This window comes from Macaca nemestrina, chromosome 10 (genome assembly GCF_043159975.1).
Source record: "Macaca nemestrina isolate mMacNem1 chromosome 10, mMacNem.hap1, whole genome shotgun sequence".
In the NCBI taxonomy this organism is placed as follows: Eukaryota; Metazoa; Chordata; class Mammalia; order Primates; family Cercopithecidae; genus Macaca; species Macaca nemestrina.
Window position 1 is genome coordinate 33,096,059 of NC_092134.1, and position 24,412 is coordinate 33,120,470.

A 24,412-nucleotide genomic window follows, 5' to 3' on the forward strand; every position below is an offset into this window, starting at 1 on the left:
TCCAGCACTTTGGGAGGCTGAGACAGGAGGATTGCTTGAGCCCAGGAGTTTGCACCCAGCCTGGGCAACATAGACCTTGTCTTTACCAAAAATTTTAAAAATTAGCTGGGCATGGTGGCACAGGCCTGCAGTCCTAGCTACTCAGGAGGCTGAGGCAGAAGGATCGCTTGAGCCCAGGTGTTCAAGGCTGAACTGAGCTATGATTGTACCACTGCACACCAGCCTAGGCAACAGTGAGACCCTGTCTCTGGAAAACAACAACAACAACAACAACAAAACCCTAAAGCAAATAAATTGGCACATACAGAAATTCTTCAATTTAATGTAAAATAAACGGCACAAGCAATCCAATTTTTCATTAAGTGATATACCCACAAGGGTATGTCTATTGGAATCTTATGGTTCCAATTTGACATGAAAAGTGAGTCTGGACTCTCACTGCTATCATTATACCAATAATGTTGGGGCAATTTAGTGTTTATTTGAATTCAGTATAGTTGCTTTATAATTTATTATCATAATTGGCATAGCTATGATAGCCATATTTGTTGCTTTTTTCCACTAGTTTATTTTTACTCCATTTCTTGCAGTTGAACAACAGATTTTTCAATCAAAACTTTGGAACTGTGAAGATGGAAGAGTTTTTAAGAGGGATATAGAAGGAGTAAATTAAACAACTTTTTAATATTCTATTTCTATAAATTTCCAGAATTTAAAAATTCCTGATTATAATATCTAAAAACATGCTAAGGCTAAGTATATCTTTATTTTAAATGTTAAGTTTTTCCTAGCACAGATATTTGAGAATTATTATATTCATATATGTAATCCTTTTCTATAAATCTTATTGGGGGCCCAGTTAGTATTTGCAATTTTTATGTGTATCAATAATTCTACGCCCTCTTTTTTTTTTTTTTTTTTTTTTGCCTTCAGGAACAATTGAGTTTCTTGTTAGTACTCTTTACTGAGTATCCTTCAATTTTGATTTTCTGGGGTAGTTCCATAAATATGTGCAGAGGCTATTATAGTGCCACCAATTTTGGAGATTGAAGCATGAATAATATATACACGGGTGATTTTATACTTACAATCATCCCTCCATGTCTATGGGAGATTTGTTCTGGGGTCCCCTTGGATACCAAAATCCAAGCATCTTCAAGTCAGGGAGTTGGTTCTTTGGATCACCAGATTTCATATCCTCGTTTGGTTGTGGATATGGAACTCATGGATATGCAGGACTGACTGTATTAATTGAAAAAAAAAATTGCGTATGAGTGGACTTGTGCAGTTCGAGCCAATGTTGTGCAAGGGTGAACTGTACTCTTCCTCCCTGCTTGAACAATTATTGCAGTACATGTCATGAAGTCAAATGAAATTATGGCATCTTAAGGGTTGGAAGGAAACAGAAGTTCTGTAGCTCAGCCTCACACCAAAGCAAATCCAGAATGTTCACAACAGGGAGTCACCAAATTACAGCTGAAGTTCTTAACAAGAAAACATACTACCCCATAAACCTTCCTGTTTTAAGTAGTTCTAGTTTGACCTTTTTTCTCCTATTAGTGAATTAATGTAGCTCCCTATTACCACACATTGGTCCTAGGTTTTTGATTCACATTACAAAAGAGCTGTTATATCTCATGCCGTATCTTTTTTCTAGACTTTACATCCATAATTCTTTATTCCTCAAAAGACATGGCTTCCAAAGCCTTCACCATTATTTGCCATTTAGATGTGCCCCAATTTGCAAAAGTTCCTCTTAAAATGTGGTCACTTGCATAAGTTAGCATGCTTCTGTCTACAAGTAAAGGAAAAGCCAACTAAGCCTTACCCTATTCACATAGGGAAACATCTGGCGATGGGGTGGTTCTAGATGCTTACTGATGATGATGGACCGTAGCTCTTTCTGTCTTCCATCTCTGCTATCCTCAATGCAGGGGATTTTTATCCTCATGTTCATGGTTGCACGCAGCTTCGAGCAAAACCTCTTTAAACACAGGCACATCCAAAGGCCAGAAAAAACTCATTTTCCTTACACTTTTCCTTTTAAGTAAATCTCCTTTCTAGTAATGGCTCAGTTGACTTCCCTTTACATGTCACTATACCTAAATGCATCACATTCCCTCCTGAACCATCTGGTTAAGATAAATCACCCTGGGCCGGGTGCGGTGGCTCACACCTGTAATCCCAACAATTTGGGAGGCCAAGGCAGGTGGATCACCTGAAGTCAGGAGTTCGAGATCAGCCTGACCAACATGGAGAAACCCCATTTCTACTAAAAATACAAAATTAGCTGGTTGTGGTGGCGCTTGCTTGTAATCATAGCTACTTGGGAGGCTAAGGTAGAAGAATTGCTTGAACCTGGGAGGCGGATTTTGCAGTGAGCCTAGGTCGCCCCATTGTTCTCCAGCCTGGGCAACAAGAGCGAAACTCCATCTCAAAAAAAAAAAAAAAAAAAGTAAACCCTAAGGACTGGAGTACTGATTCTTCCTGAGTACGTGGCCACAGAGGAGAGAACCCAGTTAAAACTAGGGATCTGCCTACCAGAGGGTAGGGAAGGGGATAGATTTGAGCAGGGAATTCAGTCTGCCAATTACCAAAACTGAAAACAGGTCCTGCATAATAACATTTTGGCCAACAACAGACTCATTATAGAAAGGTGGTCCCATAAGATTATAATGGAACTGAAAAATTCCTATCACATAGTGACATCCTAGCTATCTTAACATCATAGCACAACACATTACTCATGTGTTTATGTTGATGCTGGTGTTAACCTATTGTGCTGCCAGTGGTATAAAAGTATAGCATGTCCTGCTTAGATTTCTTCCAAGCATACTTTCCTTTCTTTCCTGTTCTAAAGCCTTTTTAAATAAAATTCCATTCCTGCTCTGGAGGAAAAAAAGTATAGCACAATTATGTACATAGTACTTGATAAACAACTACGTTACTGGCTTATGTATTTATTATGCTACTGTTATTTTAGAGTGTACTACTTATTAAACTTTTTTTTTTTTTTTTTTTTTTGAGACAGGGGCTCACCGTTTGCCCCAGACCAGAGTGAAGTTGCCATGATCATGGCTCACTGTGACCTTGACTTCCTGGGCTCAAGTGATCCTCCCATGTCAGCCACCCAAGTAGCTGGGACTACAGGTATGTGCCACTACGCCCAGCTAATTTTTGTATTTTTTGAAGAGACAGGTTTTCACCATGTTGCCCAGGCAGGTCTTGAACTCCTGGGCTCAAGCAATCTACCTGCCTCAGCCTCCCAAAGTGCCGGGATTACAGATGTGAGCTACTGTGCCTGGCCTAAACAAAAAATTCAACTGTAAGCAGCCTCAGGCAGGTCCTTCAGGAGGTATTCCTCAAGAAGGCATTGTTGTCACTGGAGCTGACAGCTCCATGATACCTTCCAGCAGGACAAGATGTGGAAGTGGAAGACAGTGATGTTGATGATCCTGACTTTGTGTATGCCAAGGCTAATACATGTGTCAGTGTCTTTGTTTCAAAAGTTTACAATTTAAACAATTTTTAAAAATAGAAAAGAAGTCTAGAAAAAGGACCTAAGGAAAGAAAATATCCTTGTATATTTGTATAATATGTGTGTTCTAAACCAAGTGCTATTACAAGAGTCAAAAAGGTATAGAGTTAAGTTTATAAAGTAAAAAGTTACAGTAAGCTAAGTAAAGAAGTTATAGTAAGCTGAGGTTAATTTATTATTGAAGAAAGAAATATTTTTTATAAATTTAGTGTAGCTTAAGTGTATGTTTATGAAGTCTACAGTGGTATGCAGTAATGTCCGAGGCCTTCACATTCACCCACCACTCACTGACTCACCCAGAGCAACTTCCAGTTCTGCAAGCTCCGTCCATGGTAAGTGCCTTATACAGGATACTAATTTTTTAAATCTTTTATACTGTATTTTGACTATACTTATTCCATGTTTAGATACACAAATACTTACCATTGTCTTGCAATGACTACAGTATTCACCAGAGTAACATGCTGCACAGGTTTGTAGCCTAGGAGCAACAGGACTATACCATATAGCCCAGGTGTGTAGTAGGCTACACCATCTAGTTTTGTGTAAATACACTCTATGATGTTCACACAATGACAAAATCACCTAAAAACACATTTCTCAGAATGTATCCCCATTGTTAAGTGACACACGACTATACTTCTACTATGCAGTCTAACTGATAAGGAATATAATGGGACTGTGGCATTCATTTAATGAACATGTTAAAAAACTGTTATGTGGCAGGCACTGGGCCTGGTATTGGAATACCAGCTACCTATCCCTGCTTACATGGATTCATCTAGTGGAGCAGATGGACAAATAAAAAAGTAATTTCAATACGATATGTTAAATGCCATTCTAAAGTAAGTAAGTACATGTAACCCAGTTTTGGGGAATCAAAGAAGGCTTTTCAGAGGAAATGATATCTAAGCTAAAGTCTGACAGATAAGTGTAAATTAACCACTGGTTAGAAGGTGCTAGAGAGAGAACCGTTTGGAGACAAGAGTATATATTGAAGAATGGTTCATACAGGAGAACTGCAACTACTGGTCCAGATATTGTTTCTTTTAGGGTAGTCTAAGAGTATGTTTTCTTGTTTTTTAAGCACTTTTTCCTTACTTATATAATTTGTGCTGATTTGTAACCATCAAGATTTTTTCATTCAAGCACATTTCTTGCTGAGTCAGTTCTCTCCTATCCTGTATATCTGAAGGTAATTTTTTTTCCACCTTAATATAATTCTTTCTGTTTACTTCATTGTGTTTAGGTTCAATATATATTGGACCAGGAGTCAGCAAATTTTTTTTCTGTATAAAGGACAAAGTTAAGTATTTTGTAAATCATATGGTCTCTGTTGCAGTTCCTTGCCTCTGCTGTCATAGAATGAAGTCAGCCACAGACAATATGTAAATGAATGGGCATGGCTATATTCTATAAACTTTATTTACAAAAATAGGCAGTGGGCCATTGTCAGCCAACTCTGATCTAAACCTAGACTGCCAGTATTATTCCAGTCCCAGGGTAACTTACCCCCAGCACAAGGAAAGTGGACTTCCATCTCTTCTCAGCCCATCTTCTGTGTAGAGAGCCTGACCCAGGAAAGAAGTGATCTGTGGATCTGTAATTAAATGATTTTATTAACTGTATTGACTTAACCGGAGTTAGCAGGCAAAGCTACACCCTACATACCTAAGCCCACAGGTTGGTTCTTCCTTTATTATTATTTTATTTCAATAGGTTTTTGGGGAACAGGTAGTATTTGGTTACATGGATAAGTTCTTTCATGGATTTATGAGATTTTGCACACCCATTACCTGAGCAGTATATACTGTACCTAATGTGTCATCTTTTATCCTTCACCCTGCTACCACCCATTCCTCCCAAGTTCCCAAAGTCCATTCTTTCATGTGTGTATGTGTGAGACAGAGTTTTGCTCTTGTTGCCCAGGCTGGAGTGCAATGGCACAATCTCGGCTCACTACAACCTCCACCTCCCAGATTTAAGCGATTCTCCTGCCTCAGCCTCCCGAGTAGCTTGGGTTAAAATGCCTGGTTAATTTTGTATTTTTAGTAGAGATGGGCTTTCTCCATGTCGGTCAGGCTGGTCTCAAACTCCCAACCTCAGGTGATCTGCCGGCCTTGGCCTCCCAAAGTACTGGGATTACAGGCGTGAGCCACCATGCCTGGCTGCAAGTATCTTTTTCATGTAATGACATCTTTTCCTCTAGGTAGATAGATACCCAGTAGTGGGATCACTGGATCAAACAGTAGATCTACTTTTAGTTCTTTTAGAAATCACACTGTTTTCCATAGTGGTTGTACTAGTTTACATTCCCACCAGCAGTGTAAAAGTGTCCCTTCTCACCACATCCACACCAACATCTATTATTTTTTGATTTTTTGATTATGGCCATTCTTATGGGAGTAAGGTGGTATCATATTGTGGTTTGATTTGCATTTCCCTGATCATTAATGATGTTGAGCATTTTCTCATATGTTTTTTGCCTTGTATATCTTGTTGCATTTGCTTTTGGGTTCTTGGTCATGAAGTCTTTGCCTAAGCCAATGTCTAGAAGGGTTTTTCCAATGTTACCATCTAGAATTTGTATGGTTTCAGGTCTTAGATTTAAGTCTTTGATCCATCTTGAGTTGATTTTTGTATAAGGTCAGAGAGATGAGGATCAGTTTTATTCTTCTACATGTGGCTTGCCAATTATCCCAGCACCATTTGTTGAATAGGGTGTCCTTTCTCCACTTTATGTTTTTGTTTGCCTTGTCGAAGATCAATTGGCTGTATCTATTTGGCTTTATTTTTAGGCTCTTTCTTCTGTTCTATCAATCTGTGTGCCTCTTTTTATACCAGTACCATACTCTTTTGGTAACTATAGCCTTGTAGTATAGTTTGAAGTTGGGTAATGTGATGCCTCTATATTTGTTCTTTTTGCTTAGTTTTGCTTTGGCTATGTGGGCTCTTTTTCCATGTATTTGGTCCCCTATATTTCGCTCAGCTCTCTAAATTCGTCTCAGCTCCAGGTAAGGTCAAATCCTCCTGTGATCTGGACCTTCAGGTTCCCCAGTGAGGATGTGTGTTTCAGGGGCGATGGTCCCCCTCTCACACTATGAGCACTCACAGTTTTTCAGCTGTCTCACGGAGCCTGCAGTGGCAAGCCACTTCCTTCAAAGAGTCTGTGGATTCTCTCTGCTTTCCCGGCATGTTTCTGCATTAGCAAAAGGCCGTGATGTGGGTCTCCATACACTGCTCTGTCTGTTCAAGAGGGAGCTGCTAGTTTGTCCTGCCTCCTATCCACCATTTTATCAACAATCATTATCCTTTATATATAATCACCCATTTCTTAGTTACCTCTCTTAATTCCCCCTAGCTTCCCAAGCGGACCTTCTTGGATAGCCATACAGTTTCTTTGATTATCATATCATTATATAACAGAGAGTGGTTGGCACCCTTGACAATATTATTTTGTCCTTTTCCAGCCCTTCTTGGTGATAGCTCTAATACTACTAAGTGTTCTTCTAGGGTATGCATATGATGTCTCTATGATCAAATCTCTGTGAAAGCTAGATATTCCTTTCCACTTATAGATCACAGAAGCATCTGTTGTTAAATTGACCTTCTAATTTTTGCCCTCTGTATTTTCTATTTTTATAAAACATTTAAATAATAATTTTTTTTTGAGATGGAGTCTCGCTCTGTCACCCAGGCTGGAGTGCAGTGGTGCAATCTCGGCTCACTGCAAGCTCCGCCCCCGGGGTTCACACCATTCTCCTGCCTCGGCCTCCCAAGTAGCTGGGACTCCAGCTGCCCGCCACCATGCCCGGCTAATTTTTTGTATTTTTTAGTAGAGACAGGAGTTTCACTGTGTTAGCCAGGATGGTCTCGATCTCCTGACCTTGTGATTCGCCTGCCTCAGCCTCCCCAAGTGTTGGGATTACAGGCGTGAGCCACTGCGCCCGGCCTAAATGATTTTTAAATAAATGATTTAGTTGCTTATTTTAGAGACAGGTCTTGTGTCTCCAGGCTGGAGTGCCGTGGTGCAATAATGGCTCACTGCAGCCTCGAATGCCTGGGCCCAGTCACTCCTTCTGCTTCAGCCTCTGGTGGGGTGTAGCTGAGACTACAAGCCTGCACCACCTCGCCCAGCTCTCTGTACTAGTTTTCTATTGCTGCCATAATAAATTACCACTTCATTATTTCATAGTTCGAGTTGTAGGTCCTGGTATAGCAAGGCCCAGCTGGGTCTACTTCTTAGTCACACAAGGCTGAAATCAAGGTGTCAGCAGGGCTGCACTCCTTTCTGGAGGCCCTAGGGTGGCTCTGCTTCCAAACTCATTCGGATTTCAGACCCAGATAAGTTTCTTGCAGTTTTAGACCAGAGGTTCCATGTCCTTGCTAGCCATGGTTCTCAGCTGGAAGGGAGTCATTCTCAGCTCCAGAGGCTATCACATTCCTTAGCTCTGAACTCCCGTCCTCCATTTTCAGAGTCAGAAATAATGAGTCTAGTCCTTTTCACCTTTCAAATTCTTCTGACCTCCCCATTCTATCTCATCTCTTCTGCTGCCACCTGGAGAATGTCCTCTGCTTTTAAAGGCTCCTATGATTAGCCCTTGGGTAATTAGCCCTTGGGATCACTTGGATGATCCAAGATAATCTCCCTCTCATAAAGTCTGCAGCCTTAATTGTGTGTTGCAAAATTTCCCTTTTGCCATGTAGCAGAACATGCAAGGGTTTTGGGGAGGAAGATAAACGTCTTTGGGACCATTATTTTGCCTAATACAACCTCCTTGTACTTTTGGTTCTATTTTGGGTTCAGGGTGTTTTTTAGTGCAATCACTTTGATTGTCTACTTAGTTCTAAAATAGCTTTTAAATATTTTTTATCAGTTTTTTTTGGTTAATGTTACTCATCATTCTTTTATTTGCTAATTATACAAATTGCTTGGCCTTTATATTTATGTAATCACGAAATACTTTTTCTCCTTAATAATATATCGTGAACGTTTCCCCTTGTTCTTATGAGTTCTTTATAAATATAATTTTAATTATGGCATAATATTTCATTGAATAGATACACTAATATTTATTATCAGTTGCTGTATTATTCATCATTTGGGTTTTTCCCAATGTTTCTCTATTGGAAATAACTCTGTAGTGAACATCTTTGTGCCAAAAGATTGTCTACATGTTGGATTATTTTTGTAGGATAGATTCCCAAAACTAGATTAACTGCATTCCCAAAAGTAGATACGAAGGACATTAATTTCCTAAGGTAAAAATTGCTTTTCTCAGTGTTGACAAAATTTATATTCTCAGAAGCACACTTACCAGTGGTGAATATCATAATTAATACAAAGCAAACAAATACTTTTTTATGGTAAAATTGATAAATAACTCTATATCTTGCTTTCTTAATTTACTTATCATAATTACCAGGGAGGATAAAGATTATATTTAATTGAGTGTGCTATAGTTTATATATTATTTGTCTTTGGTCTTTGCCAATTTATGTATTGGGACCTTGGTATGATGCCTCTCAATTGTATGGGGTTGTGAAAGGAAAATAAAAACTCAGGACCTCAATTCACTATACTAAAAAGAAAAAATAAGCTGAAAACTGAGTCGTGCAAGAAGCTGCCTTTCCTTCCGTTCCTAAGCAGACAGCTACAGATAAAAAGTTAAATTATCTCCACAGGTAGCTACTCTGTGTTCACCTTATCTTATTGAAATCCTGATTTACTGAGCCTGAGATGAATACATAATTGACTATTTCCCTACCTGCCCCTTTTCTCTTGCTACATGTGGATTCAGTAGTGTAACCATACCCTCCCTCCTTCCCCTCCAGCCTGCTTTTCCCCTTTAAATATTGAAGCCCTCAAAATCATCTTTTGAGACATACATAGACCTGTCTCCTGAGTGCACGTCCTTAACCTTGGCAAAATAAACTTCTAAATTGATTGAAACCTGTCTCGGATACTTTTTGGTTTATAAGCTCTTTATATATACAGTATTGTAGCTACTAACTATATCACATTTACTAAAAATATGACCCAATACACTTCACTTCCTACACATTTAACACTTCTAAATTTCACTGAAAAAAAAGAGCCCAAGAGAAACCTGTATAATAATTTTAGACTTAAGCATTTTTGTTATTTTTTAACTTTCTCATCTCCTTTTACTATTATTCAATTATATTTTTAAAGTAAAATTGTTTTCTTTTCTTTTCTTTCTTTCTTTCTTTTTTTTGAGACAGAGTCTTTCTCTGTTGCCCAGACTGGAGTGCAGTGGTGCAATCTCGGCTCACTGCAACCTCTGTCTCCCAAGTTCAAGCAATTATCTTGCCTCAGCCTCCTGAGTAGCTGGGATTACAGGTGTGTGCCACCACACCCGGCTAATTTCTGTATTTTTAGTAGAGATGGGCGTTCACCATGTTAGCCAGGCTAGTCTTGAACTCCTGACCTCACGTGATCTGCCCACCTTGGCCTCCCAAAGTGCTGGTATTACAGGCATGAGTCACCACACTCGGCCAGTAAAATTGTTTTGTAATATTATTTTTTAAATCTTGTAGAAAACTTGAAAATTACTGTGCTAGTTGTTGTTTTCAAATATTCTTTCTCCCCTTCTTCCATAATAGAATCTCCCATGATTATCTGATTGCCCAGGGGAAAAATATGTTTATTTTTATACACACATCACATATATAGGTATGTGTGTGTATATATATACATATACACATCACATATATAGGTATGTGTATATATATTACATATATGTATATATAAATACAATTTATATATAACACATATATGTGTGTATAAATAAACTTGTTTTTAAAATATATATATATATAAAATGCAATTCCAAGACTCTTTTGCAGCTAAGGGTGGCCATATGACCAAGCAGAAGAGGTATGTGCTACTTCTAGGGAGTTTCCTTAAAGGGAGGGACCCATCTTTACTTATTATTTCTTTCCTCCTACCAGCTAGAGCAAAAATACGGTTTCTCCTGCGTAACAAAAGGAAAATCAGGAGAGTATGGTGCCTTTAAAACCAAGCAAATAAATTATTTAAAGAAGGAAGGAATGATTGGCTATGTCAAATGATATTAAAAGATCAAAAAGATGAATGAGAATTGACAATTAGATTTAACAATGTGGACATGGTTGATGACCTTGAAAGCAGCAGTTTCAATGGAGTATTGGGGCAAGACTTGTTTGCAGTGGGGCTCAAGAGAGAAAACAAGGCGAGAAATGGGAGAGAATGAGTTCTACATTAAAAGATAAGCTAACCGTCTATTTACAATCCAAACTAAAACACATTTGAAAAGGCCACCATTAATAATTGAATCATGATTTAATTAATTAATAATGAAGCATAAACTGGAACTGTCATACCAAATGAGTTAATGTCATTTTGGGAAAGAAAGGAAAGAGATATGGTTGTGACAGAAAGTGGGATGAAAAGAATGTTGGTTTGTTGTTTTATTTTACTTTTTGTTATTGAGGAAGAAATAGTAGCTAATGAGAATGATCTAATAGAGAGTGATAATTTTATGATGGAGGGGAAAAGAGACATTTTTGGAGCAATGTCCTTGAGTAGGCAAGAGGGGATAGTATATAGTCCAAAAGTGGAAGGGCTGGTTGGCAGAGAGCATGGGAACAAATGCAGATAGGTAGGCTTATGTGGTCATGGGAGCCTGTGTAAATATTTTTACAAAGTTTTGTGTTTTCTCGTTGAAATAGGTAGTGACGTCATTAGCTAGGATTGAAGATTAAGAAAGAGGTATTGGAGGTTTTCAGAGAGAGAAGATATGAAATAGTTTTGGCCAGGTGTGGTGGCTCATGCCCATAATCTGAGCACTTTGGGCAGCCGAGGTGGTGAATCACTTGAGCCTAGGAGTTTGAGACCAGCCTGGGCAACATGGTGAAACCCTGTCTTTACTAAAAATACAAAAAATTTAGCCACATGTGGTGGTATGTGCCTGTAATCCTAGCTACTCGGGAGGCTGAGGGAAGAGAATTGCTTAAACCCAGGAGACAGAGGTTGCAGTGATCTGAGATTGCACCATTGCATTCCAACCAGGGTGACAGGGCAAGACTCTGTCTCAAAAAAAAAAAAAAAAAGGAAAAAAAAATCATGTGTTGTAAGTGACACCAATCAACATAGTTTTGTATTTTATTCCACACAGGTTTCACTGTGCAAGTATAGTCATGAGAGGTCTGAAAATTGAATTTAATGAGGTGTTGTTTTTTTTTTTTAATGATACTTTAAGTTCTAGGGTACATGTGCACAACGTGCAGGTTTGTTACATATGTATACATGTGCCATGTTGGTGTGCTGCACCCATTAACTCATAATTTACATTGAGTATATCTCCTAATGCTATCCCTCCCCTGTCCTCCCACCCCACGACAGGCCCTCGTGTGTGACGTTCCCTATCCTGTGTCCAAGTGTTCTGATTGTTCAATTCCTACCTATGAGTGAGAACATGTGGTGTTTGGTTTTCTGTCCTTGTGATAGTTTGCTCAGAATGATGGTTTCCAGCTTCATCCATGTCCCTGCAAAGGACATGAACTCATTCTTTTTAATGGCTGCATAGTATTCCATGATGCATATGTGCCATATTTTCTTAATCCAGTCTATCATTGATGGACATTTGGGTTGGTTCCAAGTCTTTGCTATTGTGAATAGTGCCACTATAAACATATGTGTGCATGTGTCTTTATAGCAGCATGATTTATAATCCTTTGGGTATATACCCAGTATTGGGATGGCTGGGTCAAATGGTATTTCTAGTTCTAGATCCTTGAGGAATCGCCACACTGTCTTCCACAATGGTTGAACTAGTTTACAGTCCCACCAACAGTGTAAAAGTGTTCCTATTTCTCCACATCCTCTCCAGCACCTGTTGTTTCCTGACTTTTTAATGATAGCCATTCTAACTGGTGTGAAATGTTATCTCATTGTGGTTTTGATTTGCATTTCTCTGATGGTGAGTGATGAGCATTTTTTTATGTGTCTGTTGGCTGCATAAGTGTCTTCTTTTGAGAAGTGTCTGTTCATATCCTTTGCCCACTTTTTAATGGGGTTGTTTGATTTTTTCTTGTAAATTTGTTTAAGTTCTTTGTAGATTCTGGATATTAGCCGTTTGTCAAATGGGTAGATTGTAAAAATTTTCTCCAATTCTGTAGGTTGCCTGTTCACTCTGATGGTAGTCTCTTTTGCTGTGCAGAAGCTCTTTAGTATAATTAGATCCCGTTGGTCAATTTTGGCTTTTGTTACCATTGCTTTTTGTCTTTTAGTCATGAAATCCTTGCCCATGCCTATGTCCTGAATGGTATTGCCTAACTTTTCTTCTAGGGTTTTTGTAGTTTTAGGTCTAACATTTAAGTCTTTAATCCATCTTGAATTAAGTTTTACATAAGGGGTAAGGAAGGGATCCAGTTTCAGCTTTCTACCTATGGCTAGCCAATTTTCCCAGCACCATTTATTAAATAGGGAATCCTTTTCCCATTTCTTGTTTTTGTCAGGTTTGTCAAAGATCAGATGGTTGTAGATGTGTGGTATTATTTCTGAGGGCTTTGTTCTGTTTCATTGGTCTATATCTCTGTTTTGGTATCAGTACCATGCTGTTTTGGTTACTGTAGCCTTGTAGTATAGTTTGAAGTCAGGTAGGATGATGCCTCCAGCTTTGTTCTTTTGGCTTAGTATTGTCTTGGCAATGCAGGCTCTTTTTCAGCTCCATATGAACTTTAAAGTAGTTTTTTCCAATTCTGTGAAGAAAGTCGTTAGTAACTTGATGGGGATGGCATTGAATCTATAAATTATCTTGTGCAGTATGGCCATACTTTTTTTTTCATGATATTGATTTTTCCTATCCATGACCATGGAATGTTCTTCCATTTGTTTGTGTCCTCTTTTATTTTGTTGAGCAGTGGTTTATAGTTCTCCTTGAAGAGGTCCTTCACATCTATTATAAGTTGGATTCCTAGGTATTTTATTCTCTTTGAAGCAATCGTGAATGGGAGTTCACTCGTGATTTGGCTCTCTCTTTGTCTGTTAATGGTATATAGGAATGCTTATGATTTTTGCACATTGATGATTTTGTATCCTGAGACTTTGCTGAAGTTGCTTATCAGCTTAAGGAGATTTTGGGCTGAGACAATGGGGTTTTCTAAATATACAATCATGTCATCTGCAAACAGGGACAATTTGACTTCCTCTTTTCCTAACTGAATACCCTTTATTTCTTTCTCTTGCCTGATTGGCCTAACCAGAACTTCCAACACTATCTTGAATAGGAGTGGTGAGAGAGGGCATCCCTGTCTTATGCCAGTTTTCAAAGGGGATGCTTACAGTTTTTGCCCATTCAGTATGATATTGGCTGTGGGTTTATCATAAATAGCTCTTATTATTTTGAGATACATCCCATCAGTACCTAGTTTATTGAGAGTTTTTAGCATGAAGGACTGTTGAATATTGTTGAAGGCCTTTTCTGCATCTATTGAGATAATCATGTGGTTTTTGTCTTTGGTTCTGTTTATATGCTGGATTACGTTTATTGATTTGCATATGTTGAACCAGCCTTGCATCCCAGGTATGAAGCCAACTTGATTGTGGTGGATAAGCTTTTTGATGTGCTACTGGATTTGGTTTGCCAGTATTTTATTGAAGATTTTTGCATCGATGTTCATCAGGGATATTGGTCTAAAATTCTCTTTGTTTTGTTGTGTCTCTGCCAGGCTTTGGTATCAGGGTGATGCTGGCCTCATAAAATGAGTTAGGGAGGATTCCCTCTTTTTCTATTGATTGGAATAGTTTCAGAAGGAATGGTACCAGCTCCTCCTTGGACCTCTGGTAGAATTCAGCTGTGAATCCATCTGGTCCTGGACTTTTTTTGGTTGGTAGGCTATTAATTATTGCCTGAATTTCAGAGCCTGTTATTGGTCTATTCAGGGATTCAACTTCTTCCTGGTTTAGTCTTGGAAGAGTGTAAGTGTCCAGGAAATTATCCATTTCTTCTAGATTTTCCAGTTTATTTGCGTAGAGGGGTTTATAGTATTCTCTGATGGTAGTTTGTGTTTCTGTGGGATCGGTGGTGATATCCCCTTTATCATTTTTTATTGCATCTATTTGATTCTTCTCTCTTCTTTATTAGTCTTGCTAGTAGTCTATCAATTTTGTTGATCTTTTCAAAAAACCAGCTCCTGGATTCATTGATTTTTTGAAAGGTTTTTTCGTGTCTCTATCTCCTTCAGATCTGCTTTGATTTTAGTTATTTCTTGCCTTCTGCTAGCTGTTGAATGTGTTTGCTCTTGCTTCTCTAGTTCTTTTAATTGTGATGTTAGGGTATCAATTTTGGATCTTTCCTGCTTCTCTTGTGGGCATTTAGTGCTATAAATTTCCCTCTACAAACTGCTTTAAATGTGTCCCAGAGATTCTGGTATGCTGTGTCTTTGTTCTCATTGGTTTCAAAGAACATCTTTATTTCTGCCTTCATTTCGTTATGTACCCAGTAGTCATTCAGGAGCAGGTTGTTCAGTTTCCATGTAGTTGTGCGGTTTTGAGTGAGTTTCTTAGTCCTGAGTTCTAGTTTGATTGCACTGTGGTCTGAGAGGCAGTTTGTTATCATTTCTGTTCTTTTACATTTGTTGAGGAGTGCTTTACTTCCAACTATGTGGTCAATTTTGGAATAAGTGCGATGTGGTGCTGAGAAGAATGTATATTCTGTTGATTTGGGGTGGAGAGTTCTGTAGATGTCTATTAGGTCAGCTTGGTGCAGAGTTGAGTTCAATTCCTGGATATCCTTGTTAACTTTCTGTCTCGTTGATCTGTCTAATGTTGACAGAGGGGTGTTAAAGTCTCCCATTATTATTGTGTGGATGTCTAAGTCTCTTTGTAGGTCTCTGAAGACTTGCTTTATGAATCTGGGTGCTCCTGTATTGGGTGCATATATATTTAGGATAGTTAGCTCTTCTTGTTGAATTGATCTCTTTACCATTATGTAATGGCCTTCTTTGTCTCTTTTGATCTTTGTTGGTTTAAAGTCTGTTTTATCAGAGACTAGGATTGCAACCCCTACTTTTTTTTGTTTTCCATTTGCTTGGTAGTTCTTCCTCCATCCCTTTATTTTGAGCTTATGTGTGTCTCTGCACGTGAGATGGGTCTCCTGCATACAGCACACTGATGGGTCTTGATTCTTTATCCAATTTGCCAGTCTGTGTCTTTTAATTGGAGCATTTAGCCCATTTACATTTAAGGTTAATATTGTTATGTGTGAATTTGATCCTGTCATTATGATGTTAGCTGGTTATTTTGCTCATTAGTTGATGCAGTTTCTTCCTAGCCTCGATGGTCTTTACAATTTGGCATGTTTTTGCAATGGCTGGTACCAGTTGTTTCCTTCCATGTTTAGTGTTTCCTTCAGGAGCTCTTGTAAGGCAAGCCTGGTGGTGACAAAATCTCTCAGCATTTGCTTGTCTGTAAAGGATTTTATTTCTCCTTCACTTATGAAGCTTAGTTTGGTTGGATATGAAATTCTGGGTTGAAAATTCTATTTAAGAATGTTGAATATTGGCCCCCACTCTCTTCTGGCTTGTAGAATTTCTGCTGAGAGATCTGCTGTTAGTCTGATTGGTTTCCCGTTGTGGGTAACCCGACCTTTCTCTCTGGCTGCCCTTAACATTTTTTCCTTCATTTCAACTTTGGTGAATCTGACAATTATGTGTCTTGGAGTTGCTCTTCTTGAGGAGTATCTTTGTGGCATTCTCTATATTTCCTGAACTTGAATGTTGGCCTGCCTTGCTAGCTTGAGGAAGTTCTCCTGAATAATATCCTGAAGAGTGTTTTCCAACTCAGTTCCATTCTCCCCATCACTTTCAGGTACACCAATCAGACATAGATTTGGTCTTTTCACATAATCCCATATTTCTTGGAGGCTTTGTTCATTTCTTTTTACTCTTTCTTCTCTGAACTTCTCTTCTCACTTCATTTCATTCATTTGATCTTCAGTCACCGATACCCTTTCTTCCACTTGATTGAATCAGCTACTGAAGCTTGTGTATGCATCACGTAGTTCTAATGCTGTGGTTTTCAGCTCCATGAGGTCATTTAAGGTCTTCTCTATGCTGTTTATTCTAGTTAGCCATTTGTCTAATCTTTTTCCAAGGTTTTTAGCTTCTTTGTGATGGGTTCAAACATCCTCCTTTAGCTCAGAGAAGTTTATTACTACCGATAGTCTGAAGCCTTCTTATCTCAACTTGTCAAAGTCATTCTCCATCCCGCTTTGTTCCATTGGTGGTGAGGAGCTGCATTCCTTTGGAGGAGAAGAGGCACTCTGGTTTTTAGAATTTTCAGCTTTTCTGCTCTGGTTTCTCCCCATCTTTGTGGTTTTATCTACCTTTGATCTTTGATGATGGTGATGTACAGAAGGGGTTTTGGTGTGGTGTCCTTTCTGTTCATTAGTTTTCCTTCTAACAGTCAGGACCCTCAGTTGCAGGTCTGTTGGAGTTTGCTGGACGACCACTCCAGACCCTGTTTGCCTGGGTATCACCAGTGGAGGTTGTAGAACAGCAAATATTGCAGAACAGTACATGTTAGTGCCTGATCCTTCCTCTGGAAGCTTCATCTCAGAGGGGCACCTGGCTGTATGAGGTGTCAGTCAGCCCCTACTGGGAGGTGTCTCCCAGTTAGGCTACTCGGGGGTCAGAGACCCACTTGAGGAGGCAGTCTGTCCATTCTCAGATCTCAAACTCCGTTCTGGGAGAACCACTACGCTCTTCAAATCTGTCAGACAGGAACGTTTAAATGTACAGAAGTTTCTGCTGCCTTTTGTTCTGCTATGCCCTGCCCCGAGAGGTGGAGTCTACAGAGGCAGGCAGGCCTCCTTGAGCTGCGGTGGCCTCCACCCAATTCAAGCTTCCGGCTGCTTTGTTTACCTACTCAAGCCTCGGCAATGGCGGAAGCCCCTCCCCTAGCCTCACTGCTGCCTTGCAGTTCAATCTCAGACTGCTGTGCTAGCAATGAGAGAGTCTCCGTGGGCATGGGACCCTCTGAGCGAGGCACGAGATATAATCTCCTGGTGTGCTATTTGCTAAGGCCATTGGAAAAGCACAGTATTAGGGTGGGAGTGTCCCGATTTTCCAGGTACCGCCTGTCACAGCTTCCCTTGGCTAGGAAAGGGAATTCCCCGACCCCTTGCCCTTCCCGGATGAGGCGATGCCCCACCCTGCTTCAGCTGACACTCTGTGGGCTGCACCCGCTGTCTGACAAGCCCCAGTGAGATGAACCCGTTACCTCAGTTGGAAATGCAGAAATCACCCGTCTTCTGCGTCGCTCATGCTGGGAGCTGTAGACTGGAGCTGTTCCTATTTGGCCATCTTGGAATGAGGTTTTATTTTTTATCCAAGATAAAGGCGAGATAATTCAGGATATTTGCAAGGAAATGGATTTTATCATTTGGTCATATAATACATTTATCATAATTTTATAATTTGACTATGTGTAATTTAACCTGATGTGTTAGTTCCTAGGGCTTCTGTAACAAAGTACCATAAACTGGGTAGCTTAAAACAAGAGAAATGGCTTGCCTCAGTATTCTGGATGCTAGAAGTCTGAAATCAAGATGTTGGCTGGGCTATACTCTCTCTGAAGTTTCTAGCAGAAGATCTTTCCTTAACACCTTCAGGTTCTGGTAGCCCCAGGCCTTCCATAGTTTGTGGTAACCCAATTCTGATCTCTACCTCTGTCTTCACATGCTGTCTCTCTCTCTCTCTCTCTGTATATGTGTGTGTGTGTGTGTGTGTGTGTGCACTCATGCAGGTGTGTCTGTCTGTCTGTCTATCTGGGTCCAGACTTCCCTTTCATAGGCACATGAGTCGTACTGGATTGGGGTCCCACCTAATGACCTCATCTTAACTTAGACTAACTCAAATTAGAGTTATTGGTGCCCTTCTCCCATCTTCTTTCCCCGGCTGCAACCTGTTAATCTTTTGGTCCTTACCTTTTTAGTAAGTGGTACTACCATCCACACAGCCAAAAGCTTGGCTCCTTTTGATTCTACCGTTTCCCTCAACTCATCCTCATACATCTGCAATCCTTCATCTTGTCATATTGCATATCTCTACATGTATTTCCATTTGATCAATATCTCTTCATTTTCACACTCCTGCCCAGTATGAACAACATAATTTCTCACCTTCAGTAGCTTCCTAACTTCACCCTTGCCTTGCTCCCATCTGTCTTTTTAAAGAGAAACCAAATTTCTACCCACACTGGAAGATGGAGGTCCTCTTTCCTTGCTTAACACAGCCATGACTTATGGTCCCAAGAAGCATCTGAAGTGGGTAGCAGCTCCAAAGCATTGGATGCTGGATAAATTGACCAGTGTGTTTGCTCCTCGTCCATCCACTGTTCTCACAAGTTGAGAGAGTGTCTTTCCCTCATCATTTTCCTAAGGAACAGACTTAAGTATGCCCTGACATGAGATGAAGTAAAGAGGATTTGCATTCAGCAGTTCATTAAGATCAATGGAAAGGTCCGAACTGATATAACCTACCCTGCTGGATTCATGGATGTTATCAGCATTGACAAGACGGGAGAGAATTTCCATCTGATCTATGACACCAAGGGTCGCTTTGCCGTACATCATATTACACCTAAGAGGCCAAGTACAAGTTGTGAAAAGTGAGAAAAATCTTTGTGGGCACAAAAGGATCCCTCATCTTGTGACTCATGATGCTCACACCATCCACTACCCTGATCCCCTCATCAAGGTGAATGATATCATTCAGATTGATTTGGAGACTGGCAAGATTACTGACTTCGTCAAGTTTGACGCTGGTAACCTGTGTGTGGTGACTGGAAGTGCTAATCTGGGAAGAATTGGTGTGATCACCACAGAGAGAAGCCCCCTGGATCTTTTGACGTGGTTCACATGAAAGATGCCAATGGCAGCAGGTTTGCCGCTTATCTTTCCGACATTTTTGTTATTGGCAAGGGCAACAAACCATGAATTTCTCTTTCCCAAGGAAAGGGTATCCGCCTCACCATTGCTGAAGAGAGAGACAAAAGACTGGCGGCCAAACACAGCAGTGGGTGAAATGGTCCCTGGGTGACATGTTAGATCTTTGCATGTAATTTAAAATAATGTGGCATGATTAAAAAAAAAAAAAAAAGAAACCAGTATGATCTTCCTAAAATAGAATGAGATATGTGACTACTATACTTAAAACACTAGCAATGTTCAGTATGCTTAAAATAAAATTCCAAATCCCTAACATGGCACACAGGCTGAGTGTGATCTGACACCTTCCTAATCTGTGTTATGCTTATTTCCGCTCCAGCCTTAAGGAAATGCTCACATCATTCCTTCTGTCTGGCATGCTCTTCTCTCAACTCTTTACCTGTCTAAATACTTTTTAGTTTTCAGATCCTAGCTTAAATGTCATTTAAGTATTTAGTTTTTAATGTAATTTGCAGGTATACTTCTTAAAAACAATTAAAACAATCAGATTTAACTTTGTGCTATTGGATTCGTTGATCACTATCGGTTTTTCATAACATGACTTCTTTTTGAGTTGTCTTATTCTTCTCTCAGTTATCTATAATATTTTCAAGAAAAATTTTGAAGAAAGATATATGGGTGGTATATTTTCTAAGTGTGTTTATTTCTGAGGATGTGTCCTCAATAAAAAAATGATAGTTTTGCTGGATTTTTAAATTTACAAGTTACAATATGTTCTTCTTCTCATAGAAGTACTGTTGATTGCCTACCCAGCAGCCATTTCTCCTTTTTTCTTATTAAGAAAACTCTGATTTTGTTTGGGCAGTCCACCCTTCTCTACCCAGACATGTGCTTTAAATCAATGGCTTTCCCTTTAATAGTGACTGGGTTTGGAATGGGCATGTGACACAACTCTAGCCAGTGAGATCTTCTTTCTTATTCTGCTTGATATTTTCATGTCTGCCTCTAATGCCTGGAACTGTAGGACCAACTCATGAACAAGGGGATGAGTAACTCAGAATAAGCTGATCCCCTGAGCCTGGCAAACAGAAAAATGGAAGAAACCTAGGTCTTTGAGCCACTAAATTAACCAATCTCAGAGCCAAATTAGAAATTCTTTTGTGAAATAGTAAATCTGCCTTATTGTTTATACTAGTTATATTGGGTTTTCTATTTCTTAGGGCTAAGAATCTTTTGATGCACAACTTTTGTATGTTTTATGTTTTATATTTTTAAAATATGTTTTGTTGCTTCTTTAGTAATATATGAGACCAACATGATTCTTGCCTCCTTACATGTAGTCTGTTTTTGTTGACTAATTGCTAGCAATATTTTAAAAACCAAGTTTTCTTCAATTATTTCTATAATTCTTTCTTCTTTTGCCGATCTTTCTTCTGCTGATATTGCTTTAAATTTAAACACTACTAAATAAATTATCAGGGCTGCCTAATAATCTCTCTATATTCACTCTTGCAGTCTTCAACTGCTTCATGTTTTCTCCTCTTGCTGGAAACCTCCAACAGTCTTTCTCCCCTCATCTCATTCAAGCTGATGACTTTGCTTATTACTTCACCGCTGATACAGTTTGGAAGTGTATCCCTGTCCAAATGTCATGCTGAAATGTAGTCCCCAAAATAGGAGGCAGGGCCTGGTGGGAGGTGATTAGAGTATGGAGATGGTTTTCTCATTAATGGTTTAGCACCATCCACTTGGTGCTGTCCTTGCATTAGTGTATGCGTTCTTGTGAGATCTGATTGTTTAAAAGTATGTGGCACACCACCTCACCCCTTGCTCCTGCTTTCACCATATGGTATGCCTGCTTCCTGTTCACCTTCTGTCTTGATTGTAAGCTTCCTGAAGTCTCCTTAGAAGCAGACATTACTATGCTTCCTGTACAGCCTGCAGAACCAGGAACCAATTAAACATCTTTTCTTTATAAATTACCTAATCTCGGTATTTCTTTTTTTTTCTTTGCTTTTTTTTTTTTTTTTTTTGAGAGGGAGTCTCGCTCTGTCACCCAGGCTGGAGTGCAGTGGCGCAATCTCGGCTCACTGCAAGCTACGTCTCCCGGGTTGACGTCATTCTCCTGCCTCAGCCTCCCGAGTAGCTGGGACTACAGGCACCCGCCACCGCACCTGGCTAATTTTTTATATTTTTAATAGAGACGGGGTTTCACCGTGTTTGCCAGGATGGTCTCGATCTCCTGACCTTGTGATCCGCCCGCCTCGGCCTCCCAAAGTGCTGGGATTACAGGCGTGAGCCACCGCGCCCGGCCGGGTATTTCTTTATAGCAATGCAAGAATGGCCTAATGCAACTGTGAAGATGAAAGTAAACAAAAGAGAATTTCTACATCTTCCTATTCTGTGTTGGACGTGAAGATGTGTCCGCTCAGCTCTCCCTTCAATAAAAGGCTAGTTGTCCATTTGCAAGGAGTGTGCTTAGCGGCTAGCTTCCAGCAATTAATTCCTTCAGGGTTCCCTTCTGCTTTCAAACTGATGCCATAGGCTTCTCTCTTGGTCTTCAGCCAACAACTGAGCGAGGCAATGTGCAAGGGTCTGTTCATTTCCATCCAAGGTGGGACTCCTCTAACAGGCAATCTTGACTTTGGAGCTGGACTGGCAGAGACTGTTAGGACAGCATCATAGAAGTCTACATTGTTGTCTGATGGCTCCAGCTGACTCATGTCTTTTCCATTTACAGGAGTCACTCCCCAATAAACATTTTAGGCTCACCCCTCTGTCTTAGTGTTTGCCTTCTGGGAAACCTAACCTGCAACACCTCCTAAATCGATTGGTCTGACAGTATGGGAGCCTATATACACTGCCTTGCATGGGCAAGTTGTGTAGGCTACATCTCACACCAGATATTCCACTTGTGATGCCTCTAAACCATTCAAGAATATTTCTCCTATTGTTTCCTCTCTTCTACATCATCAATTTTTCTCTTTCTGTGGAATTATTTTTCCTAGCATACAACGTATTATAACATTTGTCATCCTAACAAAAAAAAATTTCCTTGAACTTACATTCCCCTTCAGCTTCAGCAACATTTTCCTACTCCTCTCTATGCAAGAACTCTTCAAAGTACTGTTTTTCTCTCTTTTATCCTTTCTCATTATATCTTAAACTAACTCCAATTAGGCTGTTGTCAATTAGGGACAAAATATGCTCTTGTCCAATCCCCACTTTGCTTCAGTTCTCAGTCCCCATCTTATCTGACTACTCAGCACCATTCGATGCAGTCAATCATTTCCTCCTTTTCAAACATTTACTTCATTTAGCTTTCAGGATCTACTTTATCCCACGTCTCTTTCCCCTCACCTCACTGGCTGTACTTCCTCCTCCTCTCTCTCTCTCTTTTTTTTTTTTTTCAGACAGAGTACTGCTCTGTTGCCCAGGCTGAGGTGTAGTGGTACAATCTTAGCTTACTGCAACCTCTACCTCCAGGGTTCAAGCGATTCTTTTGCCTCAGCCTCCCGAGCAGCTGATACTACAGGCGCTGGCACCATGCCTGGCTAATGTTTGTATTTTTAGTAGAGACGGGGTTTCGCCATGTTGGCCAGGCTGGTCTCGAACTCCTGACCTCAGATGATCTGCCTGCCTCGGCCTCCCAAAGTGCTGCTTCCTCATTTTCTGTTAATGAATAAATTCCCGGTTGTTCCAGGACTCAGTCCTTGGACTTACCTCCTCTGTCCATGTTGTCTTCCATGGTGATCTCTTCCGATGTGATGGATTTAAATACCACAGATGCATTGGCTATTCCCAAATTTCCAGGCCTGACTTCTTCCCTGGACTCTAAATTCATATATTTAACCTCCACTTGGGTATTTTCTAGTTTATACTTTGTGTCACCAGTACTGCCATATACAGAGGAGCTATCAATTTTGACAACTTGAGATGAGTCCATTTCATCTAGATTTTCTTTTTTTTTTTCTTTTTCTTTTTTTAAATATATTTTGAGACACAGTCTTGCTCTGTCCAGGCTAGAGTGCAGTGGCATGATCTCGGTTCACTGTAACCTCTGCCTCCCAGGTTCAAGTGATTCTCCTGCCTCAGCCTCCCGAGTAACTGGGATTACAGGTGCCCGCCACCATGGCCAGCTAATTTTTGTATTTTCAGTAGGCATGGGGATTTCACTATGTGGGTCAGGCTGGTTTTGAACTCCCGACCTCAAGTGATCTGCCCACCTTCCCCTCCCAAAGTACTGGGATTTCAGGTGTGAGCCACCATACTTAGCCAAGATTTTCTTTTATTTTTCTTGTTTCCTTTTTTTTGAGACAGGGTCTCTCACTCTGCCACCCATGCTGGAGTGCAGTGGCGCGATCTCCCGTGTTCAACCAATTCTCCTACCTCAGCCTCCCTAGTAGCTGGGACTATAGGCACGCACCACCACGCTTGGCTAATGTTTTTGTTTTGGTTTTGTATTTTTAGTAGTGATGGGATTTAACATGTTGACCAGGGTGGTCTGGAACTCCTGGGCTCAAGTGATCTGCCTGCCTCAGCCTCCCAAAGTGCAGGGATTACAGGCATAAGCCACCACACCCAGGTCAAGATCTTCTATTTTTAAGTGTAGAATTATGCATGATATTTAAAACATAATTTTGTGTAGTTTTCTCTGTTTTTGATTTCATTTTCTTTCTTTGTTATAGAATTTGCCAGAGACAGGTTTGAGGTTGGTTTTTTTGTTTTTTTTTTTCTAAAAGATATTTACTGGATCCTTACAATAATTCAGCATTTTGTTAGCCATTTTCAGGTATATAATTTAAGTAATTTAGTTTGATGAAGAAACAATTTTATCTTCTACTGATGACTTGAAAAGATGTTGATAAACTATATGCTTCATCTGTTCTATAATTTTGCCAGCTTTCAATATCATGCT

At 39.9% G+C, this 24,412-nt stretch overlaps 1 pseudogene; it reads left to right on the top strand.

Annotated features, from left to right (window-relative positions):
* The first annotated feature begins 15,950 nt into the window (after positions 1-15,950).
* Positions 15,951-20,890, top strand: LOC105493853 (small ribosomal subunit protein eS4, X isoform-like; annotated as a pseudogene).
* The last annotated feature ends 3,522 nt before the right edge of the window (positions 20,891-24,412 follow it).